General features: G+C 46.4%; 1 protein-coding gene across 1 annotated transcript in view; it reads left to right on the top strand.

Annotated features, from left to right (window-relative positions):
• The first annotated feature begins 7,829 nt into the window (after window positions 1-7,829).
• LOC144141978 (uncharacterized) overlaps window positions 7,830-14,270 on the top strand; it is a 69,183-nt gene continuing 62,742 nt past the window's right edge. Inside the window, exon 1 of the mRNA XM_077673408.1 lies at window positions 7,830-8,519. The gene's annotated coding sequence lies outside the window, so the exon portion shown is untranslated. The remainder of the gene's footprint in view (window positions 8,520-14,270) is intronic.

The raw sequence follows: 14,270 nt of genomic DNA, 5'->3' as shown, positions 1-14,270 counted from the left end.
CCAGCCGATGGGTCTGAGACCAGCCGATGGGTCTGAGCGCGCGTGTCGCACGCACGCACGCACGCACGCACACACACACACGCACGCACACAACACACACACACACACACACACACACACACACACACACACACACACACACGCACGCACGCACGCACGCACGCACGCACGCGCACACACACACACACACACACACACACACGCACGCACGCACGCACGCACACGCACGCACGCACACGCACACGCACACGCACACACACACGCACAAGCACGCACGCACGCAAGCACGCACGCACACGCGCACGCAGACGCACGCACGCACGCACGCATGCACACACACACGCACACACGCACACAAAAAAGAATAGTAATTTTCTCAAAAGGCTCAATTCCACCGCTATGCTTCTGTTATTACAACCGCTTTGCTTTCGAATGAATTTTGGCTTTCTGCCTTCATTCATTCGGAAAATTTCTTTCAATCATCAATGTAGCAGTCAACCGTGCCATCGCGCCAACACCTGTCATCACGGTGGAACGTGCCTCCCAGCACCTTCCAGCGTCACTTAAGTACCCTCGATTAAAGTTTATTATGCACATCAAGCTTTCCTATATGACCATCAACCTTGTCAGCACTGTATCTGTATGGTTGGTTGATTTCATTTGCAACAATGCCGTAAACTTAGCCGAACCAAGAATAAGCTAGGTGGGGCCGCCAGCTTAGCTGTTTGTCCAGTTTTCGCCCCACTAGGGCGAAGCTGCACTAATTTTCTTTGTCCCCAGTCTAGCGCGTTCTCTTATCTGTCCGCTATGGAAGGATAAACGCCACTCAATGAGGAGGTTGCGATTCTCCTCTATGTTCCACCCCCAAGTCGCAGGAAATGGGAAAGATGCGTATCTGAGCCACCCTCGAAATAAGCCTCACGTAAACGCCACAACTCGTCGGGCCAGCTTGGCAGGCCGTGTGGTGACACTAATCAACAGCACCCATAGCACAGCGTGTACTTCATGGGAAATGTGACATTGGTGCACACATATGTTACGCAGGAACGACCCGAGCCCAAGGGACATAGAACGCGAAGGGAAAAACATAAAGCTAGGCGTACTGAATCCGGTATGGCCGTTCGACTTACAAACTTGTGTAGAGACATGTAGTGAGGCGTCCGTGAGCAATTTAAGCATGCCAACTACAGAAGTGGAAATGAAGAGAGTAGCAAAGTTCTTTCCCATGGGACATGCCCCTTGATTGGTGACGCAAAATGGTATTTTAGCACTCACTACATTATGTGAAGTGCACTCGGGTCCCCGGTAATATTTGTCAAACTAATTTGGGGACATAAGCGAAACATTTTAAATTTCGGCAACATTAGGCATGGCAGAGTGACCAACACGCGGAATCCGTGTAAGGACGCTCTCTGTAATTGAATATGCGTGGAGAAATTTTGTGAATAAAGGGCAAGAAGGTTGGAAGCTTAATTGAAAAAAAAACTGACCACTAATCGTTCGCATGCAATTTTCAGCCGGCAGAACATGCTTCTGTGGATTGCGACATGTAACCATGCAAAGAAATTTGGTGCCAGCTATCATTGTCGTATTAATTGCTCTTTGAGAAGCCCCTGGCATCGTCACGTATATTGTTCAAACTAGCTTAGAGCTCGCTCGCGTGAGCGCAAGAAGGTTTGCCCTCTCTATTTTTTTTTTTGTCGGAGGGTAACGGTTGGGAGTTCGGAGGAGGCAACCAAACGCACGAATAACGTCAAGATTCCGTATGTAAAATGCTAACAGAACTTCTCCTACGTCTCCTAATTCTGTAAATCTTTCCTTGCATTGTCACTTTCGCTGAGAACTTGCGCATTTTATTCCCCGACAATGAACGCTGCTCCGCGATCATTTTGGACATATTGCACCAATTTTTGTTTAATTCTTTCTCGGAAACCATTCCTTTTATGTATTACAGTTGGCTTTGTTAATTTTGCTGCTGGGCTAGCGTAAAAAGTACTCCACTACGTCAGCACAGAGCAAGAAAAAGGAATATTTAGGTCACATCTTTCTTCAATCTATTTGTAACTCCTTACGTATGACGTTGCATAACTCCCCCAAACGCTGCCATAGAGCACGTTTGCTTCACAAGGGCTTCCGTGCCTTCCTGCCTTTTATTCGTGCTTTGTGAAGCCCTAGCAGGCACCTCAGTGCTGTGCCAAAAAATGAATGGCGTTCGGGACGGCATGGTAGTCCTAATATAATCATGTGCCCAGAAACCCTCCAATGAAACCTCTACTATGCAGTACAAAGCTGTAATCGAGTAGAGCCGTGAGGTCGTGCTTATAACTATGTCCGCAAGTTAGATTTAGAAAAATTACGGGTGCCCCGATAAATATTTTTCAGAGCACTGAAGTTCAACTACATGTTTTGAAAGAGAAAACCTGGTGACGCCTGGGACCAAATTAAAGCGAAGCTATAGCGCTCTCACTGATGGCGTCTGCAACGGGAAAACCCCTGGAGGAAAGCCAGCTTTTTTGACAACGATGATGAATGATCGTGGGAGGAATGAAAGAAAAAATTTCCCCGCATTTCCCCGAGGGGAAGAATGTGAAAGTGCGAATGCACGAGTTGAATTTGCGCGGTTCGGTAATGTTCGCGAAAGAGAGATCACGCACACACACACAACTACAAAGAAAGAAAGATGCATTTATTCACAGACACCTATTTGTGTTGTCGTTGTACTTGATTGCTAGAGCGGGTCTCAGCTTTGAAATTTCGTGTCACTACTCCTTTAAGCGGGTGCATTAGCCCTTCTCACGCCCGATTCCTGGCCAATCCCCCACGTGGGTATATGCCATGTCAGCGGCCAGGCAGCGCGCGCCCATCTCCCCCCGTTGCCAAGGAAGACGAGGAGATTCCTGGCCAATCCCCCACGTGGGTATGTGCCATCTCCCCCCGTTGCCAAGGAAGACGAGGAGCGCGCGCACCCGCAGCTGTTGCTATGTGGACGGACGGCGGTCAACGGAATTCAGGGTCGCTTATAAAGTGCATTCGCACTTAAAAAACGCTTCCCGTGTCCTTAATCCGTGTCCCGTGTCCCGTGTCCGTGTCCCGTGTCCCGAGCCTGGTTGCCGCGCGTTAGGAAGCCGGCGTCTGTCCGATGGCTCCATTTCGGCATAGTCGAAACTCAGTCCAAGCTCAGACCACAGCCGAAGAATCCGTCCCCAGAAAGCTTCACCTTCCAACATCGTCGTCGCTAGACGGAGGGTTGCACGATTTTTTTGCTGGTTTCTTTCTAGGATTTCGGTTTTTTCCCCTCGAACTACTTCATCGGCTTCATTTCGGGTACACCGTGTTCTTCTTTTTCTTCACTTTTGTTTCTTCGTTATAACCCGTCAATTACGTCAGTAAGCAGACTGGCGCACACCGCAGCTTTCGAAGAATTCTTAGTTAGAGTGGCTCACATTTCACCTGTTCTATTACCGTGCCATCCCGTTAAGATGTAAGGGGGCACGCACTATTCTACAACTGCTACAATTCCAATTCATAGTACTGATACCTTGTGAAACGGCCGCATTATCGCCTCAATGCTTCCGATTGCTGGCCTCTCAGCCGGTTGGTAGTTCCCAAGAAAAAAACGACAACGACAATGACTTTCATTCTACCGATGACAGAGTGCGGAGATAGCACAGTGGTCGCGCATTGGTTTGTTGCTATGGAGACCCTTGTTTAAGTCTCATCAGATTACTCAAATGTTTTTTTTTTATTTCCTCTTTATAGCGGCGACCATTTTCTCAACCGGACAAGAACGATGCCGACGGTTTTCGCAGATTACGATATTAAGGACTTTCGCCTGAAAAGAATGGCGGTGTCGCGTTTACACGCGTTGTGCTCTAAATACAGTGGCTTTAAAGACAACCGGACATCACTGTTGATTTAAAGCCGCGTTTAGACATATTTTGAGTGAAGGACATTAAATTACAGACCACTATACCTCTGTGTTTAAAAATGCTCGGCGACGAGTTCATCATCGCGAGCGATCCTCACGCATGTGGAGAAATTGCCTTAGCGTGCTGAATTTTGATGTATTTCTATGTTGCGCTTCTTCGCCCTTGTAAACAACTCGGCCACGGCGGCCCACATCCTGTGGGACTGCAGAAGACACCCGAGCGAGGCCAGTGCAGCAGAGACGTTCCCGCCGTACCTTGTCAGTGCGGCGGCGTGCAAAGACTACGTCATACAACACATGGCCGTCCAGCAAGTGTCGGACGCCCTCGAGCTTCAACGCCCGAAAGTGTCACCCCCACCCGGGGGTAGGCATGAGTAGGTGACGGAAGCCATGTGGCCGGCTGACACGACGTGAGGCCGCGTCGCGTTTGCAGGACAAATAAATATGTTTTCTCTCTCTTCTCTACTACCCCGTCAATGCCAACAGGGAGCGTCGCTGCTTAGGTGGCCACTTTAACTGAAAAATGAAATAACGTGTTTGCTGTACAGGTCGCGGTATTTAGGCACTTTTTATTTTCGCTTGCCATATGAAATGGCAAGATTTAACGTCCAATTTTTTTTTTTGTTTTGTATATACTGAAGGACGTCCGCGCGAGATAAAAAAGAATGTTTACCATGATTAAAGGCTAGAAGGCGTGGTTAAGCCATTCGCCTTCATAAGGTCACAATACGCCAGCGCCTTAAATTTTAAAAAAGCAGCAATTCAGTAGAAGACGTCACAGCTAAAATAAAGAGAAAGCATTGGAATTTGGCGGGGCATGTAATGCGGAGACATGAAAACAGGTTGGCCCTCTGGGTAACCGATTCGCTATGGATGGACGGTACTCGGACCCGTCAAGTAATCTATGGCGCGATAAAATAAAACTTTCGGCCACCGTCGCAATTGAGATGCGAAAAATGAAGAAACAGCAGAGCCGGTGGTCGTCAATACCGCTAACTTTGGTTTTGTTAGGTCTGCCCATCCTACCGGCATATCGGACACCGATGAGAACATCTCCACATCAGAGCTTACGTCATCACTAGGCGCAGCCAATCCCCGACGCGCGCCTCGGCACCCGAAGATATGTCCAGTTACACTTTCCACTGAGCCAAAGTCCAAAGCCACAACCCGCGCTGCCAACCGACAGGAAATGCTAAGCGCCCCGAATGCGGTTATAGGGCAGTCGGATAGGCACTGGTTTCGCAACGCAACGGGCCCAGCAGCGATTCAGGAAGTGGGAAACGTTTCTTTTTACCACGAAAGTTTGTAATTCCGGGATACACAAAGATTTCGGTGATATCATATTCGTCACGGAAATGAGGCCAGTTGTACAACAAAGAAAGCGGCCTGTAAAGGGTGCACCCCAGCACACAGGGCTTTTTGCGTGGACGCAACCTTTACTACTAAAGAGTACGTTATACTTAGGGCTGTTTGTTTTCGGGTTTAGTATTTTAATACGAAATTGTTTGATGCCGGGATACACCAATATTTCGCTGACGTCATATACGTATGACCCCAGTAAACCTTTGCCGAGGCGACCCGCCAGCAGGACATCGCTCTCCCGCACACCCACAAGACAGCCGCCAAACTGCAAATCATGCTCAGATACAGATTCCGCTGCACTCCAGATTCCACTTTCATGTTTTACCGATTCCTATGACAGATGAATCAACCACAGTTTTTTTGCGAGGCGCGCACTCCCCACATCTGCTCGTGGGCTCTTTGCTACCTCGCTGCTTTCCCTCACACTTTTAAGTGCGATGCACTTCTTAAGCGACCCTGAACCAGCGTCCACCGGCGATGTCCGCATAGCATACCCACGTGGGGGATTGGCCAGGAATCTCCTCGTCTTCCTTGGCAACGGGGGGAGATGGGCGCGCGCTGCCTGGCCGCTGACATGGCACATACCCACGTGGGGGATTGGCCAGGAATCGGGCGTGAGAAGGGCTAATGCACCCGCTTAAAGGAGTACTGACACGAAATTTCAAAGCTCAGATCCGCTCTAGCAATCAAGTACAACGACACCACAAATAGGTGTCTGTGAATAAATGCATCTTTCTTTCTTTGTAGTTGTGTGTGTGTGTGTGATCTCTCGCACTTTCACATTCGCACTTTCGCACTTTCGCACCCGATTCGCACTTTCACATTCTTCCCCTCGGGGAAATGCGGGGAATTTTTTTCTCCTAGCATTTTCCTCTTCCCCACCTTGCTTCTCCGAGTTTTCAGTGACACCAGTTACTCATGAAATTGTAGCTTTGAGAGCTTCGCTGTTAAAAAGTTATGTAGTGCTGAACAGAAATCCGCATCGCAGTATTTGAGTCGTTGGAAGCCTACGGTAGAGGCCTTCGTCCTGCACACCACGTAAGTAATTCGGTGGTGGTGCTAGCGGTGGTGTTGATGACTATGCTGTCCAACGTTAACTCCTCTTTGTCTGTCGATGCAACGTTGTGTAACTCAGATAAGAGACGCCTGTTATCCGGAAAACATTTTAAACTTCCGCTTCATAAAAGCACGTTATTTGCGCCATGCAGCCCTTCAGGTGGGCCACACGGGACCTTTGAACCTTGCTAACATTGAATTGCTCGGTTGCTACGGGTAGCGCAATCTTTGACGCTTCGCTAGAGGAAAGGTTCTAATATATGGTTGCCCTGTTATGTAGGTAATAATGAGCAATCAATCGTGCGGTCCTCGATAGTTAGCGCCCATGGAGCTGTCGGGCGTACGTTTCAGGAAAAGTGAGCGCTAAGATTGAGGTATTGCGGTCTGTGCACCTTTCATAAAGATGTGTCTTACAGAAGAGGTTTTTGCAGCCGGGGGGTACTTTAAAGGAGGGCGCGACTTCTGCAACTGCACAAAATATGCCCCGGAAAATATGATAAGCCTACCTGGCCCGGTACAGGAGCGCATGTTTAAGTGCATCGATCTAGGTATGGAGAAAATATTCCCTACTGGGAAAGTATTTTCACGAGAATGTGTTGGAGACGTTCCGCGTGATAGTTCACAGCAAATACACTGGCGCTCTCTTTCGTATCGCCCACCTACCCAAGCACAAGATAAGGCGGAATATCTTCGTAGCAGGTGGAAATCTATATCTGAATGTATTTCCAACCTCAGGATCACGAAGGCTTTGTTAGATGCTTTCCCGAATCTCGTCTTTAATAAAATTGCGTGAGTACCTTAAGAGAAAACTAATATACAGAATTTTTCTCGTTAATACGGGACATATATGCGTGTAATACCGGCTGGTGGTAAGTTCTGCCGGCAAGGGGAGCACTTGCGTTGCGCTGACCAGTTACATTTGAATATAACACGTTAGTGTAACTTCTTATTGCATGCCCTACTTTTAGTTCTTGAAGACGCCGCGGCGTTGTGCCGGATTGTAGGAGCTCGAACACCGGCATTTTACACTATAGAATAGAACGTATAGTGTTTGCTTTAAGACGAATCGTTTACGAAATATTTTACCCGGACTTTTTTACAACCCTATTTTGGCGTAGTCAAACTCAGAATTATTGTATAGTAGGAAAAATAATGCTTTCACCCCTAATCTCACAACCTTAAAATATTGCCGTGTTTGTTAAAAAAACAACGCTTTTTAAAAACGCCAAACAATTATTTGAGAGGCGACACAAATGCAACATATCTGCGGTTTCTGTCTTTAAAAAACGATGGCATCACCCCAAATGACCCCCAAAATAAATCAGCATACATTTTATTTGTCATTTCTCGTTCAAACCACCGCGCGTTTTTCGTCTTCGTTGTCGTGCGTTGTCACTCCGCAAGATGGCGTTGGCACTGTGCGCTCTGCTTCCCCTCAGTTCAACGGAGGCGTTCTGATCAGTCCCGAGTTTCACATCCCACGTGGTGCTACTTCAGCTCAGTCGGAAAGCGAAGACCACGCGCTTCAGTCGAGTGCGCGCGAAGGATGCGCAGAAAAAAAAGGAAGTGTGTTCTTCGGCGTTCAAAGCAGCATTTATCTCCCGTCACATGGTGCTCTGTCGTACGAAACGAGATGGATATGCCTTTGTTCCGCCGTGTGTTGCACAGTGTGCATATTTGTGAACAATAAGTGCCAAAACATCTTCTGCTTCAATATTAAGCCAGATTCGTGTAACATTCAAGTGCGATTTAGGCCGCACATCGGAGAACACCGACACTAAGTCGCCTATAAGAAACCGCTCACTAAAAACCCGATCAAGTTAAAAAGTCATGGAAGCTCGGATCGTGGCTTTCCCTCTCAACCACCACGGACCGCTGGAGAAGTGTTGTTGTGCACCCAAGTTAATATGAGCAAGCAAATCGCTTTACGCGATAAAAAAGTTTCAGGAAGTGTTACATTTCCTATGCGGTTTTTACTGTGGAGCGCGTCAACAATTGTTTAGTGCGACGAAGTCCGTTTCAACAGTACTTACATTCGAAAAACACACCCGATGAAATTTCGGGGAAGTGATCAACAGAAGTGGACTTTGGAAGCTGCCTTAAGAGAGGAATTGTGACGTTCGTTGGTGCCGGCTGTGAACTTCAAGTGAGCACACTCGGATAAGCTTTCAAGGTAAGCAGCCTTATCTACTTCTGAGGAAGTAGAGTGCATATGGGAAAATTGCGCGATCAAATCAAAATTGTCTAAGCTGACATGCTGTTCGGCCCTGGCTTCTGGTTGTATGAAGAAGTGTGCTTACCTTGTTACAACGTGTACCCGTAGTGCGCATTTATCGCGTCGTTTTGCTTGCACGGGGCGGACGGTTTAACAAAAGTGGAGCGGGTGAGCAATAAAATGATAAAAGCGTACAAAACCAGCAATACATTCCTTGTTATACCAGCACTGAGAAAGTGAACATAGTAATTACTCCGTACACTCTAGCTCCGAAAAAAATATTACGCTCTCAAGGTATTTTTTTTCATATTGGAGAATAAAATAAATCAGAAATTCACTTAAAATTGTTTAAATTTAAAAAAAAGCTTTCACTTGAACCGAATCGGACTACATTGTATTTAGTTACTTAACCCGAGGAATTCATAATGTGATACTTAGACAAGTCTTTTAGACTGGGGATGCATAACTGAGCGTGAGGCGCCAATACCAGCTCCAGCGAATAAAACGTTCACTCAGTCATACCCATCTATAGAATGTATCCTGCAATTTTTTTTATCGAACTTCTATGCTTCGCCAGAAATTAAGCAGTACAAATATTTTGTGGGCTGGGTGCAAACGCTAGAGCGCTGAAAAACACAAAGACCAACGTTCGCAGTGTTCAAAATGCAAGACTCAGTTCATGGGTTGGTTTCTCGGTGAAAGGAATTGCTGAAGTCAGGCCACAAGGGGCGAACGAGGCGAAGATGCGCTGTAGCCGTTATTACATGCGTAGTTGAAGGCTGTGAAGCACTTTATTCCGTGTCATAATTCTCAGCGGATAAGGGACACCACTTACCCGAGCATCATTGCATTTTGCCTGCAAAAAGAAGGCCACGGAAACGTCAGCACAAGAACACATCGGCTACAACTGTGCAACTAGGCAAGGTTGATATGCCAACAATGTTATCAAGGTACGCCTACGTTGTTCCTATGATCTAAGGCTTTGCAAATGTTAAAATATTCTAATAAAAATGTAAAATAAAAAATTGTATAAATCATACCGGTTGCTACAATGTTTTTTTTCTTTTGTAAATGGCTGTGGGTACTTTCCTTTTTTTTCTACAAGATTATTAGAGCACTTGTAGCTCTTACGGACATGCGTCACGTTTTATAGGCAACCTGCAAAAACACACCAAGAACCATTATACCATAAAAAATTGCAAGAAAGAGCAGTGAAATTATTGGATGACTGTAGGAACGCTTCTTCAGCGAGAACATGTGGGCGTTTTTGAGGAACTCAATAATATACCAGTGCAGCAACCCTCTTTCCGTATGCCGCAGCTCAGTGAGGTTGCCTGCATAGTTCCGTACAGCGCACCGTGAATAAATTGCGGAGAAACCAGGGAAGCGTCGCGGGTTTTTGTCAACGGCGCGCAATTTTATTCCTAAAATACCGTCAAATCAAAGTGAAATTTTCATTCTCTTGCACAATGGCTGTCTCGTTGTTGCGCGCTTGGAGGAGTTGCGAGAAATATTTAAGTGCACTTTCAACTGCCTAGCTGTAGGATACATTTCGTTTGTAATATCTAAAATTCGAATAATTTATATGACGCAATCGAGAACAATATTTAAGACGTGCGGAGAACACTTGCCAAATATATGTTTTGTAGGCGACGTACCAACTGCCCCCTACCGAGTACATCGCGTATGGTTGAAAGTTTTCGTTGTTCCTACACAAGTGTCCCCGACAGCGATTCATTAGGAAACCCTTTCTACTTAGACGGAAGATTTTTACTCATAGCGCACACCTATCATGCTCCCGTGGCCTTCATATCAGTTGATATATGTACCAAAAAATTAGCAAGTTCAGACCAACGGAATGATAGAAGCTGATAACGTGTTGGTGGGATGGTTAATTGATTATAACTACTAACTACTCGGACATTGCAATGATTTAAGGTACTAGAACACAAGCGCAAAAAATAGACAAGGGACGCATACTGGAAGGTCTTCAAGTGTGAGGGTTCCGTTGCTTTCTTCCCGTTGTTCGCGACAAAAGCCTTAGACCTCTGTGTTGAAAGCACGCATCTTGTGCGGCGCTGTGAATTGTGAGGCACAGAAAAATTGGGGAGGCAACGCATTACCGCCGGAAGTATGTGAAGTATGTATCACTCCTGGGTCGGCCACCAAGAGGTGGCTGGCAGTACTGTAACTTTGTCAGTATTTGAACGTTGAGTCGTTCGGTGAGTCCATTTGTTTGCGGATGATATGCTGTCGCAAATTTGTGCTGAGTAGAGCAGGAGCACAGAAGGTCATCAACAAATTTGGAGAACTAGTATCGGCCACGATCGGTGAGCAATTAACGGGGAGCTCCGTGGTGCAGAATGGCGTTGGCTAGGAGATAATCGGCAACATCGGTCGCGCAACATGCAGGCAGAGCACGGGTGATTGCAAAACGTGTTGCATAGTCCGTCGTGACGGCCATGCACTTGTTTCCGGACTTGGATAGAGCAAAAGGTCCCAGTAAGTCGAAACCTACACGGAAAAATGGCTCAAGGGGAATTTCGATAGGTTGAAGCTGACCGACGGGGAGCGGGGTCGGTGTTTTCTGCCGTTGGCAAAGGTCGCAGGCGGTCACGCATCGTCGCACGGATATGTATAGGCGGGGCCAAAAGAAGCGACGCCGCACTCGGTCGTACGTGCGGGTTATTCCGAGATGGCAAGCCGTTGGAACATCGTGAAGCTGGTACAAGATGGCAGCACGCAAGTGTTAAGGTATAACAAGGAGCAATTGGGGACCATAGGCGGGGAGTTTGCGACGATAGAGGGTGCCGTCACGAATTTCATAAGCACGTAGTGAAGGGTCAGGTGTTGTGCATTCGAGACCTTCGTAGATTACCCGTATTGATGTGTCACTGTGCTGTTCTTCAGCAATGTTCAGGAGGCCGAAAATGGCAAAAAGGCAGGTACCTGAACTTGCTCCGCTCAGGTCTGGATGGTCCACAGGATTGCGTGACAGGTTGTCGTAGTAGTTGGTCCTTTGTAATGGCGCTGAGGGGTATTGCCCACCGCCATGACCCGTGAGAGTATTAAATAAATAAACAAATAAATAAATAAATAAATAAATAAAAACGCAGAGTTGGCCCTCAGTTCCATACCCGGAGCACCGAAATAGAGGCACCTTCTGTAAAAAACGTAACCTCTCTCTTTCTTTTGAGCTCCTACGCAATAGTAGGTATCGCCTCAGAAAATTTCAATACTGTGTGTCCGGCAGTATGCGGAGGGTGTTCACGTCACATCTTCCCATTTTGACTGGTGTGGTCTAATTCCAAGAATCTCACTCGCTCTTGTGTTGTTTGTTAGGATGAAAGCAGTAAATTATTTCTGGGCGTAGTTTACAGGAACACCAATTTGATACAGAACCAGGCTTAATAAATATTGAGGAAACGCAAAAGGACGTTTTTACTGCATATACAGATTAGTCTCAGTAGGTTTGGCCGTAGAAAACTCCCTATAAGAATTGTCAGAACTTCTTATCAGATACTTCTGTAAGCCAAAACCAGTTCCTTGTAACAGCAAATCTATCGGGTAATAAAAGAATTCTGAAACAAACGTTTAGCACTTTTCACTTGCTTTACGGGCCACTATTGCAACATAGAAGGATTGAGCCGTAATGAACTCCAGTGTATGATAGGAACACCCCTTCGATAATTGAAGTAGCTGGCTCTGCGGTTTGGCCCAGTATGCCTATCATATCTCGGGTAGTTCTACTTCATTACACATTAAAATCTCGATACAACGAATTGCCAGGGACCTATAAAAACAGTTCGTTATTTTAAAAAATCGTTTCGTGAAAAAATAAAAAATTCGCGGTAAGAATTGTGAATGTAAAACAAGCATCCACCTACAAACATCCATTTACCTACCTTTACACGTGCACAACCGCGTTAGCCTCTAACGCGGGTGTGGATGCACGTTTATTTGAAGAAATCGGTGATCTTTGCCGGACGTGTGCCACTCAACTGCTGCAAGACGAACTCTTCGAAGCTGTCCACGTTCTTGTGCACTGCCCCGGTGGCATTGGTGCACCTGCTAAGAAAAGTGCGCATTTTTGGTACGCACTGCAAAACATCGGCGTTAGACACGGCTTCTTCGCCTTCGCTTGCGGACCCTGTCTCAGCGTCATCGTCGTCGCTCACGGCGTCCTCGTCGCTGGTTCCGTCATCGCGACGAACGGTGTTGACGATGTCTTCAGCCGTCAGTTCAGCAGACGTGCATGCTTCATCGTCGCACTACACGTAATCTTCAGAGGTTAGTGCAGCGTCCACGGCGAGCTTCTCTGCGACTTCATCCCATGCATCGCATCCTTCACTGTCTGGCGCAATGTGTTCGGCTTCAGATGGCGTCTCAAGTGGGCCGGTCTTTCTCCAGCAGTTACCTATGGTGGTGGCTGTCACGCTGCACCAGGCCCCGGTAATCATTTACGAGGCCTGTCGCACATTGATCGCGGTCGCGACCTCGTGCGTTCGTCGTTCACACCAACACGAGAAATTTCGCACACTCAAAATTCGTTATTGTGAAGTGTTGTTCTATTTGAGGATGAAAAAATTCTATACGTTATTCTTAAGTAATACGTGTTCTGAAATTCATAGTAGTGAAATAATTCTACATAGAAATAAATGGAGATTTGGTAGGGGATTTTCAGTCTTCGTAATGTGGAAAAATTGGTAATCTGAGATTCGCATTAACCGGATTTGACGGTAAGTTTAACTGCAAAGGTGCCGATTCCCCTTTTAGAGCCTTATTTGGTAGATATTCTTGAACATGTTCTTGTATATTTATACGGATAGCATCGCTCAGCAAAACCCAATGCAAAATATTGACGGGTCAAGTAAATACTGAGTAACCTGACAAGACATCCATTTCGCACACACTTCAAGGTTCGTCCCATAGCTGTTGGTTAGGGTGAACCCTGAAACAGAATTTTACACTTTTCTATACGCTACCAACGTCTGCCAAAATCAGCTTAATATCTAACGGTGCCGTGAGATATTCAGGAATTTACGGAAAGACAATTTAGCCCCTGTTACTATGTTGTGTGTGCAAAGTCCTTAAAGTCCTCCGCCCTTATTGAGCTCCTCCGCAATGATGGCAATAAATTTCCTGAACTCGATGGCTCTACGTCTTACAGTTTCCGCTGGACGTTTGTGAATTTGTCCGTGTGTCAGCGGCCAACTTGTTTTTATAGATATATATTCACAAATTCTTGGTGTCAAGCAGTTCTTAGTTTGCAGAAATTTGCCTACTATACTGGTAAAATATTCCGAAGAAACAAAACTTTACTTTCTCAACAAGCGCTAAAAGCGTCACCTTTATGCCAAGCAACAAAATTCTTGAAAAGGTCAGTGAGTGAGTGAGTGTGAGAGGGAAAGAGGTTCCCAGGCTGCACCACATATGTATCGCAGGGAAAGAAAAGGATGCGGAGGGGGTAGAAGTATGGGTTGAGGTAGTGGTAGAAAGGTGGCTGGGGCAGGAAAAGGATGGGTAATGGGGAAGATAAGAAAGATCTACCATCAGCGACCACCGTATACGAATGCAATTATCGTCGTTAAGTTGTCTTGATAATCCAAATTACATGAAAGAAGTTCGCGTATGGGTTGGGGTGCATTCGCCAAGAACGCTCATGCATTATTCTGCAGGCTACTAATATAACTTAAACGGGCCCTGAAT

Source organism: Haemaphysalis longicornis, unplaced genomic scaffold, assembly GCF_048455015.1.
Source record: "Haemaphysalis longicornis isolate Haplotype H1 unplaced genomic scaffold, Haemaphysalis longicornis Haplotype H1 scaffold_6, whole genome shotgun sequence".
NCBI lineage: Eukaryota > Metazoa > Arthropoda > Arachnida > Ixodida > Ixodidae > Haemaphysalis > Haemaphysalis longicornis.
The sequence above is the reverse complement of the archived record's forward strand: the minus strand, read 5'-3'. Positions and strand labels throughout refer to the sequence as shown.